This window comes from Gadus macrocephalus, chromosome 22 (genome assembly GCF_031168955.1).
Source record: "Gadus macrocephalus chromosome 22, ASM3116895v1".
Classification (NCBI taxonomy): domain Eukaryota; kingdom Metazoa; phylum Chordata; class Actinopteri; order Gadiformes; family Gadidae; genus Gadus; species Gadus macrocephalus.
Window position 1 is genome coordinate 10,516,892 of NC_082403.1, and position 8,448 is coordinate 10,525,339.

Here is an 8,448-nt window from a genome sequence, read left to right on the forward strand (position 1 = left end):
GTCTGCCGGCATGTCTCGTTGACTGTAGAATCGCTTATGCCTACTCCGAAACCAATGTGCCCATGTCCTTCATGCATGTGTATTGTGTAGGTCACGGTTGTCTTATGTCTGTCACGTTGTAAGTGGTACATCGCCGAATCACTCTGATTTAAGTGCATTTTAATGGCGTTGGCACTGATGTGTGTTTATGTTTCATAGAGTGAGTGCCTTTCTCCGGCCATTGACACACTCAATCTTTCTTTTATTGTCATCAACCAACTGTATGTTTGTTACACAAGAGCTTTTAAGTGTCTTTAGGGATAGGGATGACCTAACTGTAAATAGTGCTACATTGTTTGGGTGATCCTCCCTGCTATGTAAGCTTTCCGGAGCTACCATTGAGAGGTCTCAAAGAGCCTCCCACAGGTGTTGGAGGAGTGGTGTGGTGTTAGGATTCTGGTGGAGATGAGAATCTGAAGAGTTGACATGGTTACCGATACCACTCTATGGGAAACTATGTAAAGCGTTGGGCCCATTGTTGGGCCCATGCTCAACAGTTCTGTTGAGCTAGATATCTTAAGTCATTACTTAAAAGGATTCCTATTGGAGCTGCTTTTGTGTTTTAAAATGGTTCTGTAGAACTGCTGTGTGTGTGCGTGCATGTGTGCATGCGTGTGTGCATGTGTGTGTGCTTGCGTACCTGCGTTGTGCGTGCGTACATACATGCAGATGTGTGCTTTTGGAAGCTGTGACCCGGAGTATGTGAGTAAAGTTTTGAGAGAGTGTATTTGGTAGCTGCCCGTTTGGTCTTCCTTCCTTGGTCTCCCTTGAGAGAACTAAACAAGACTTCTCAAACAATTGAGAAGTCACAGGACTGCCAATCCCTGTGGCCTATCCTCACTATACATCCCTATTCATGCTCTGCTACAACATCGATCCCTAGTGATGAGCTTGGAATCTGCAGCTGAATCCCCAATTGGTAAACACAGTGTCCGGTGAGTCATTGGGTGTGTGTATGTGTATGTGAGGATTCCTGATTCCATCCTTTTAAGGAACTGACTTTCTAACAACACTGAGATGGTAAATGGTTTAGTCCCAACACAAGCAAAATAATGTTCTCTTACCCTGCCTCTTACATCCCATTAGCTTTTCAAAACTGCCGCAGCCGTTTTCTGGGAACAAAACCAAAGTACCTTGTTCATCATAATATATTATCTTGGTCACATGTTTTCCATCCAATGGCCTATCCCATCGTTTTATTAACAACATTGACGTGACAACGTTCCCGTTATCTGTCCTCTTGTTTTCAGTGACGTAAACGTGGCATTATCAAATGAAACACAGCAGCACCAAAAACAGGCCGACAGTTATTTTTTAATTGGACTGAGGCGGCGAAAAGGCAGAGGGAACCAAAACACAGGGGGTGCAGGGGGAGGGGCCGCTTGGCGGGGGGTTCAGCATAGAAGAGGGCGGCATTGGAAAAAAGCAAATGTTCTGTTTTTTGTGCTGTTCTAAACCCAGCTGCAGCCACACCCACCCAGAAGTTCCTGCAAAAGAGGAATAACAAATGTTTTTTGGGAAAGAAGCAGTTGAGCCCCATCGTGATAGGTTCACGGTTTGCCTTAAATGCCTCCCTCCCCCTCCGTTCCCCTTCAGAAGTACATAATAGAAACACACTACCCCATACAAAGCCTCTATAGATCCAATTGTGCAACAGTTCTGCAAGTAATTTCAAGGATTCGAAAACTAGTGGAATCTTTGTTATTACTTTCCTCCTAAAAGGGTTTTAATTTGAGAACGTTCTAGGTTGTTGAGCGTGTGTGTATGCAACAATGCCATGGAGTGCAGTTCACTTGGGTTTATGGTCCTTCACCAGATTCGCTTCACCAGAACTTCAGCAGTATTTTTGTTGTCCAAGGAAAAGAAAAATGGTTGGATCGAGAGCCTTATACACAGAAGTCTTTGATGTAGTTGTTTTTGAGGGGGACAATGAGCACTGTAGCTGGGCATGAGCCACACACAACATGATTTCTAATTATATTGAACAGACTTCTGGCTCTCTCCTTCTCTTTTTAGCTCAATCAATCAATTTCTCACTTACTGTCTATCTTTCTATTTCTCCTGTGTTTTTTTATAGTTGGTTCGATCTTCACTTCAAGGGTCAACAAAATTGCTGTAGCATGATTAGCAGGAATATCCCTAACTTGCCCCGACATGGTACTCTGATTGGTTGAAGGGAGGTCGTATGGGTCATCCAGCTGTCCTATCACAAGCAGGATTTATACAGCCAGGGGGAAATCCTCCTTTCCCCATATCTTGGTCTATATCCAGATAGCATCAGCTCAATGAAAATCCTTCCCTAAACACAGATCCTTTCTTTATTCCATGTTTACTTTTCATTTACCTCACTAGGGTTTCTTGCCAAAGTACTGTACTGAAGTAGACAAAGAGCTGTGCTTATGAAAGCACGTATTATCTGCCTGACAAGAGGGAAGGTCAGGTGGAGGTTTCCTGTAAATTAAATTAAAAGGCAGAGTAAAAGAATGCACAGTGCAATACTGAGTGTGCGTGTGAATGTGAGTGCATGTGGGCATCCCATGCATCCCGTGTGAACCAAATTCCCAGCAAATAGAAATGAAGGACGTACCTGTCCCGTTTAAATTAAACAAGGTTTGCCGAAATACAAAGGATCATTTCAAAGACGACTCTGCTGTTCCCTCAGTGATCACATGTCAATGAGACATTTACCTCTCCTATACTTGCCATAGTCTACCTTAAGGGCACCCTGGAAAGCACAACGCTTTTACGTCCATGTATGTTTGCAGCAGCATGTCCTCCCTCTGGCCAGCATCACCCCTCTCCGTTTCTCGAATGGACTATCCCGGTTTCAATTTCCGCTTCTCTTTGGGATGTTCAATGTGGAGCCCTCAATGTATGGGGGTGTGATGTAAGGGAGGGATACCACCATTTGTCCTTGCATTTTGGACATTTGCGCACTTTTGCATCATGTTGATGATGACATCAGAGGCCGTGTTCTCCTGCCTTTGGATTTAACAGCTGAACCCTTGACTACTTTATCAACACCTTTATTTACATTCTGTCCTCTCCTGGGCCTCCCTGCTCTTTCCATCCCTCTCTTCCTCTCCCTCACTCTTCCCTATCCCGCCCTCCCCATCTCTCTCTCTCTTTCCATCCCTCTCTTCCTCTACGAGTTGGGAGCAGTTATTAATAGCCAGAAAGTAATGGATCATGGAATGTAACTTTGCCCTCTAGACCTATAGACTTTCTCGTAAACTGCTTCATACTGGACAAATATATGAACACACACACACACACACACACACACACACACACACACACACACACACACACACACACACACACACACACACACACACACACACACACAAACACACAGAAATGAACACTGAAAATCGAAGTAAGAAGCAAGAGTGCAAAGTTAATGTGAAGATGTATGTTTAAGAGTGTTCACTTAATCAAATAGTTGATAGATTCAGATGTTTGGAGATGGAAATAAAAAAGAGAACATTTCTTTAGAGAGAGACAGAGAGAGACAGAGAGACAGAGAGAGCGAGAGGCAGCCATTGGTGCAGAAAGAATGTGTTCATCTGGGGACAAAAGCAGAGTGGGAGTGATAAAGCTGGTTCGGGAGCAGGGGGGCTTATCCCTCCGCCAGTTTGGATTTCCTGGCCGTTACCTCATTCCTTTCAGTCATATGTGAGACACACAATCATAAATACACACTTGAAAACCACAGGCACACAAACACACTCACAAACACCCACCCGCATCCAAAACATCTCTTACAACAGCTCGTCAGCTGTAATAGGTGTGTGCCATTTGGAACAGGTTTTTACAACCTTAGTGAAGTACAGAAGGAGCCGGCTGGCTGGTAGCGGTGTCAAAACACCGCCTGAGCCCCCGACCTGGTTCTGTTTCCGAACAGGCTGGACAACAGGAGAGACGCTGGAGGATGACGTAGCGATGAACATTACGGAAAGACGAAAACATAATTATGATTGTTTGTGACAGACAGGGAGATGGCATTAGAATCGGGAAATAGTCAATCCGATTTCCAATTCTTGATTTTACAACATATCTGACCCGCACCTGCTGAGGTTCACTCCAGGAGCTTTTGCTGGTATCCATGGTGACTAATGGCTGGACTAGAATGGAATGCCAGGAGAGGCTGTCAGGTGAGTGCTTGGCGTCCCTCACCTGTGTTACTACAGTTCAGGTACGAAGTAATCACAGGTGTCCTTCAGAGTTTACAATGCCATCGCCCCCTAAACAAAGGATACACATTACGGTTACTGCTGGTAGAGGCTTGCCTAGTATGCGTTTGTATGTATATATATGTGTGTGTGTGTGTGTGTGTGTGTGTGTGTGTGTGTGTGTGTGTGTGTGTGTGTGTGTGTGTGTGTGTGTGTGTGTGTGTGTGTGTGTGTGTGTGTGTGTGTATAGGTTATTTTATTCTAGATGATTTGTTAACAATGGGAAGGGTAATGAATTGAGATTTTTTAGAGATCCATTATAAAAAAGAGGGAGAGTTCGAAGAACCAAAAAAAAACTCAGTGTTCTGGTATTCAAATTGTTTGGTACCATTTATGGCACGTACACATACAACATGGCTTTAGGCACCCACGCCTACACACACACACATACACACACAAAACCGCCCTGACGGACTCTCTTATTCCCTTCTCATTCCCTCAGGGTGGCCGTTCTCCATCGTCATGGAAACCCTAAAACATTTCAATCTGTTTGGCTTGAGAGAACTAAACTATGACTCATTTCATCCTCCCCCTGGATGCACACACTAGCACACGTGCACACACACACACACACACACACACACACACACACACACACACACACACACACACACACACACACACACACACACACACACACACTAACACTCACACGCAAACACAGACACAGACACACACATGCACACACACACACTCACTCTCTCAAGAATACACAATAACCCAACAAACTCTGTCATACAGTTCTGAGAGAAAACGTTAAACTGTAACCAAAGAAAACATCTCTGTGAAAGTTATTCCTTGTCTTGTGCCTAGTATTACAGTTTTGTAATGTTTGTAATGTTATTAGTATTAATTATTTTTCACTAGTAAATTACGTTCTCTGTAGTTGCAATATCCGAATGTTCCCAAATATACACAAAATATTGCATTATCGTATTTTTTGTAGAATGCATTGTTACAGTACAGTAGCAGTATTTGTTATTGTTGTAGTAACCCATACTTTGAAGGGGAAGTAGACTAGTTAAGGTTTATCTGTGTACTTCCTGGAGTTTCCCATTAAAGGGGGAAGCGTCGGTCATTGGCACCGTAAACACAGTTATTCAAATAATCCCAAAAGACAGGTAGCCAGCTAGATTTCTTCAGCCAACCACTGACCACTCCACTTTTCTGAAACTGGAAGCCGCTACTATACTTAACCTATACTGGTGTTTATCTAACCTTATTAACAGAAGTGTATGGTACAGTGGCGGTTTTTCATCTAGTGTGTGTTGGACGTTGGAACCTTTACCTCAGTCAGGTAGGACTTGAAGTTGTTGCCGTGCCAACAATGCTGCCCAAGGCAACCCTGTCGTAAATAAACAACTGTGATATGCAAAGTGATTCTTCCAATTAAAATGGGAAACCAGGACTGCCTGCTAGCCAGAACTGATTTGAATTGTATTGAGGAGCTGTGGATGTGCAGGTGTGCCCCTAGTCCTCTCCCCCAGGATCCCCACCCCTCCCTCTCTGATGTCTGACTCCTCACCCGACCTCCTCCCTCTCCCCCCGTCCTTTTTCCTCTCCAGCCCTAACCCCTGAGAGTCCACTTCCATATCCAAACCAGATGAGCCAGTCCCAAGATAGACAGCAACACACTCGCGCGCACACACCCCCACACACCCCCACACACACACCCACACATTCGTATAATCACACCCAAACTCTCCAATTAAACCCCATATGCACGCACACACAGGCTATGATGTGAGCTCCTCCTGTTCGTAAAACGCGAAGCACCATTGTGGAACGTAAAACACAACAGCCCATTTTCTATAATGCTCCAGCGTCCTGGGGAAAGGGCCCCCTCTCCCAGAGAAATGCTGGGCAAGCCCTGCAGGTTATGGGGCCTCTTGTGACCAGCCCTACCTGTCTGAATCTCAGTGTGTGTGTTTACATGTGAGTGTGTGTGTGTGTGTGTGTGTGTGTGTGTGTGTGTGTGTGTGTGTGTGTGTGTGTGTGTGTGCGTGTGCGTGTGTGCGTGTGCTGTCAGGTTGGACCAGGTGTCAAGTTACCGCTCGGCTGCAGGGGCCACTCCTTTGCTCTGAAGAATTAGAAGTCTGCATGTCCTCGCCTCAGAGACTTGCTCTGTATGCGGACGATGCACTCTTTCACGCTAAACCATTTGGGGTTGTTGTTTGTTTGATCGCTTGGTGCAGGCCGGGCTCTGTATACACTGTGATCGTGAGGCGTGGTCGGGGTTTGCTACAGGTCTGCTGCTGAGATGTATCCAGACCCTGGGGTTGCCCTCCTCAGGGAGGCTGGGGCACACACACCTGATCCCCGAAAGGGAGGATAAGACTAAAGACAAAACGAAGGCAAAAGAGAAAGACCCGATAGAGTAGGTATACTTTGTTCATAATATACCTTATCTAAGGTTTGGTTTTTTGTGGTTGTTATGTTAGGTTTGCTTGTTGTTCTTTGCTTCTGTTTGATAAATGATTGTGTAGGCTAATGCCAACCGCTCAGGTGTTCTCAGGGCTTTTCAATGAGCAAGGCTAGCTTGCTAGCTAACTAACTCCTGGGTCAGCTCTGTGGGAGAGGAGAGAGAGAGAGACAGAGAGAGGGAAAGGGAGGAGAGGCTGGCTGGCCCACAGAGGGAGGGACTGAGTGTTCACAGATGCATGGAGCCCCGTTCACACCGCTGATCGCACACAGACACAGACACACACACACACACACCCAGACATACAGACATACAGACATGCTCACAGCAGCCTGCGCTCAGACACTGGGAGAGAAGGGAGAAGAGCGCAGAAGAGGACTAAGCAAACACTCTTGAGTAAGTTGTTGTAGAGCGCTTAATAATAATAAGAGGACTTTGAGGACTTTGGGTAGTGAGTGGATGCGTATGTGTTTAACTCCTAACTTGCAGCGGTCCGTTGTTAAACTAAGTTGATAGCATCCTCATGTCTGTTCTCCACATGTGGATACCAACGCATGTTATGATTTTTTTATTGCCATTATGTTGCCATTATTTGAACTTCTACTGTATTTAAATATTTGATTCATTCACATTTTTTCGTGCTCAAGCTTTCCAACCAGACACACACACACAGACACACACACATGTTTCTGCTTATGTCAACCATGTGTAATGTACACACACGCGCACACAGTTATTTGCACGTTCACACACAGTGAGTGATTTTCCTCTTTTCTCTGCAGGGTATGGACTCTGCACACAACCACGTACGCACACACACACACACACACACACACACACACACACATGCACACACACACACATATCACAATGAGAAGAAAAGGGAGGATCAGTCCTTCAGTGCAAAATCTTTTTGGAAGACTTTGTGGGAATGTGGGTTTTGATACACTGCATGTGATGGCGGACTCAGCACTGCCGGACAGTTTGGTGATTTTGATCTGTGTTTTCATACTAATCCTCAATAAATTCTGGCTTTGCTAATTAATCTCTCCATTCTAATTTGTCTCCTTTTAATTGCTCCACTGTATATCTCTCCCTCAATCTTTACCTCTTTTCTGCGATTTATCTCTGCTTCACACTCACTTGCCCTCAAGTGAGTGTTTAAGTGCCAGTGAACCCAAAATCTGGTTTGTTCTGTTTTACACATCTTAGTATGACTTCTATGATTGTCAACATTGTAATCCATGCCATTTGGTCACTGTTACTAAATGAATAGCATCATTCAGAAAAAAATGGTGCCTCCAAGTTTTTGTAAATTCTACCAAGCTCAATCCCTGTTCTTTTCGTGACGTTGAAGTGCCTTTCACAACAAAGTGACACCAACGCCACCTCCACCACAGAGAGGGTTATGCCTCTTGGACACTTAGTAATTTAAAACCATGGTGTACGCCGCATTTTATAAACAACATCCCTCATTGTATTGCTCATGACTCAACGACGAGTAGGCTAGTTGCTTCAAAATAGGGATCACAAAGTTGGTGTGGGTACCTCAACCCCTCCCTGGTAGAACTTTCGTAGCGTTTGAGTTCCAGATAACTCCTATATGTTTGCTTCCCTTCTCTCTATCGCCCTCTCCATCTATCTCACACTTCCCCTCTCACTCTATCATCAGTAATGTCCACTAGCCACTGTGTCTCTGATCTTATGGATGTTCTTCTCTGTCCCAGCTGCTGGACGACCCTACCAGGAGCA

General features: G+C 44.9%; 1 protein-coding gene across 1 annotated transcript in view; it reads left to right on the forward strand.

Moving 5' to 3' along the window:
• Positions 1-6,909: 6,909 nt before the first annotated feature.
• Positions 6,910-8,448, forward strand: part of nhsl3 (NHS like 3) — a 15,253-nt gene continuing 13,714 nt past the window's right edge. Inside the window, exons 1-2 of the mRNA XM_060044086.1 lie at positions 6,910-7,092; positions 8,424-8,448. The exon at positions 8,424-8,448 is cut by the window's right edge and continues 536 nt beyond it. The gene's annotated coding sequence lies outside the window, so the exon portion shown is untranslated. The remainder of the gene's footprint in view (positions 7,093-8,423) is intronic.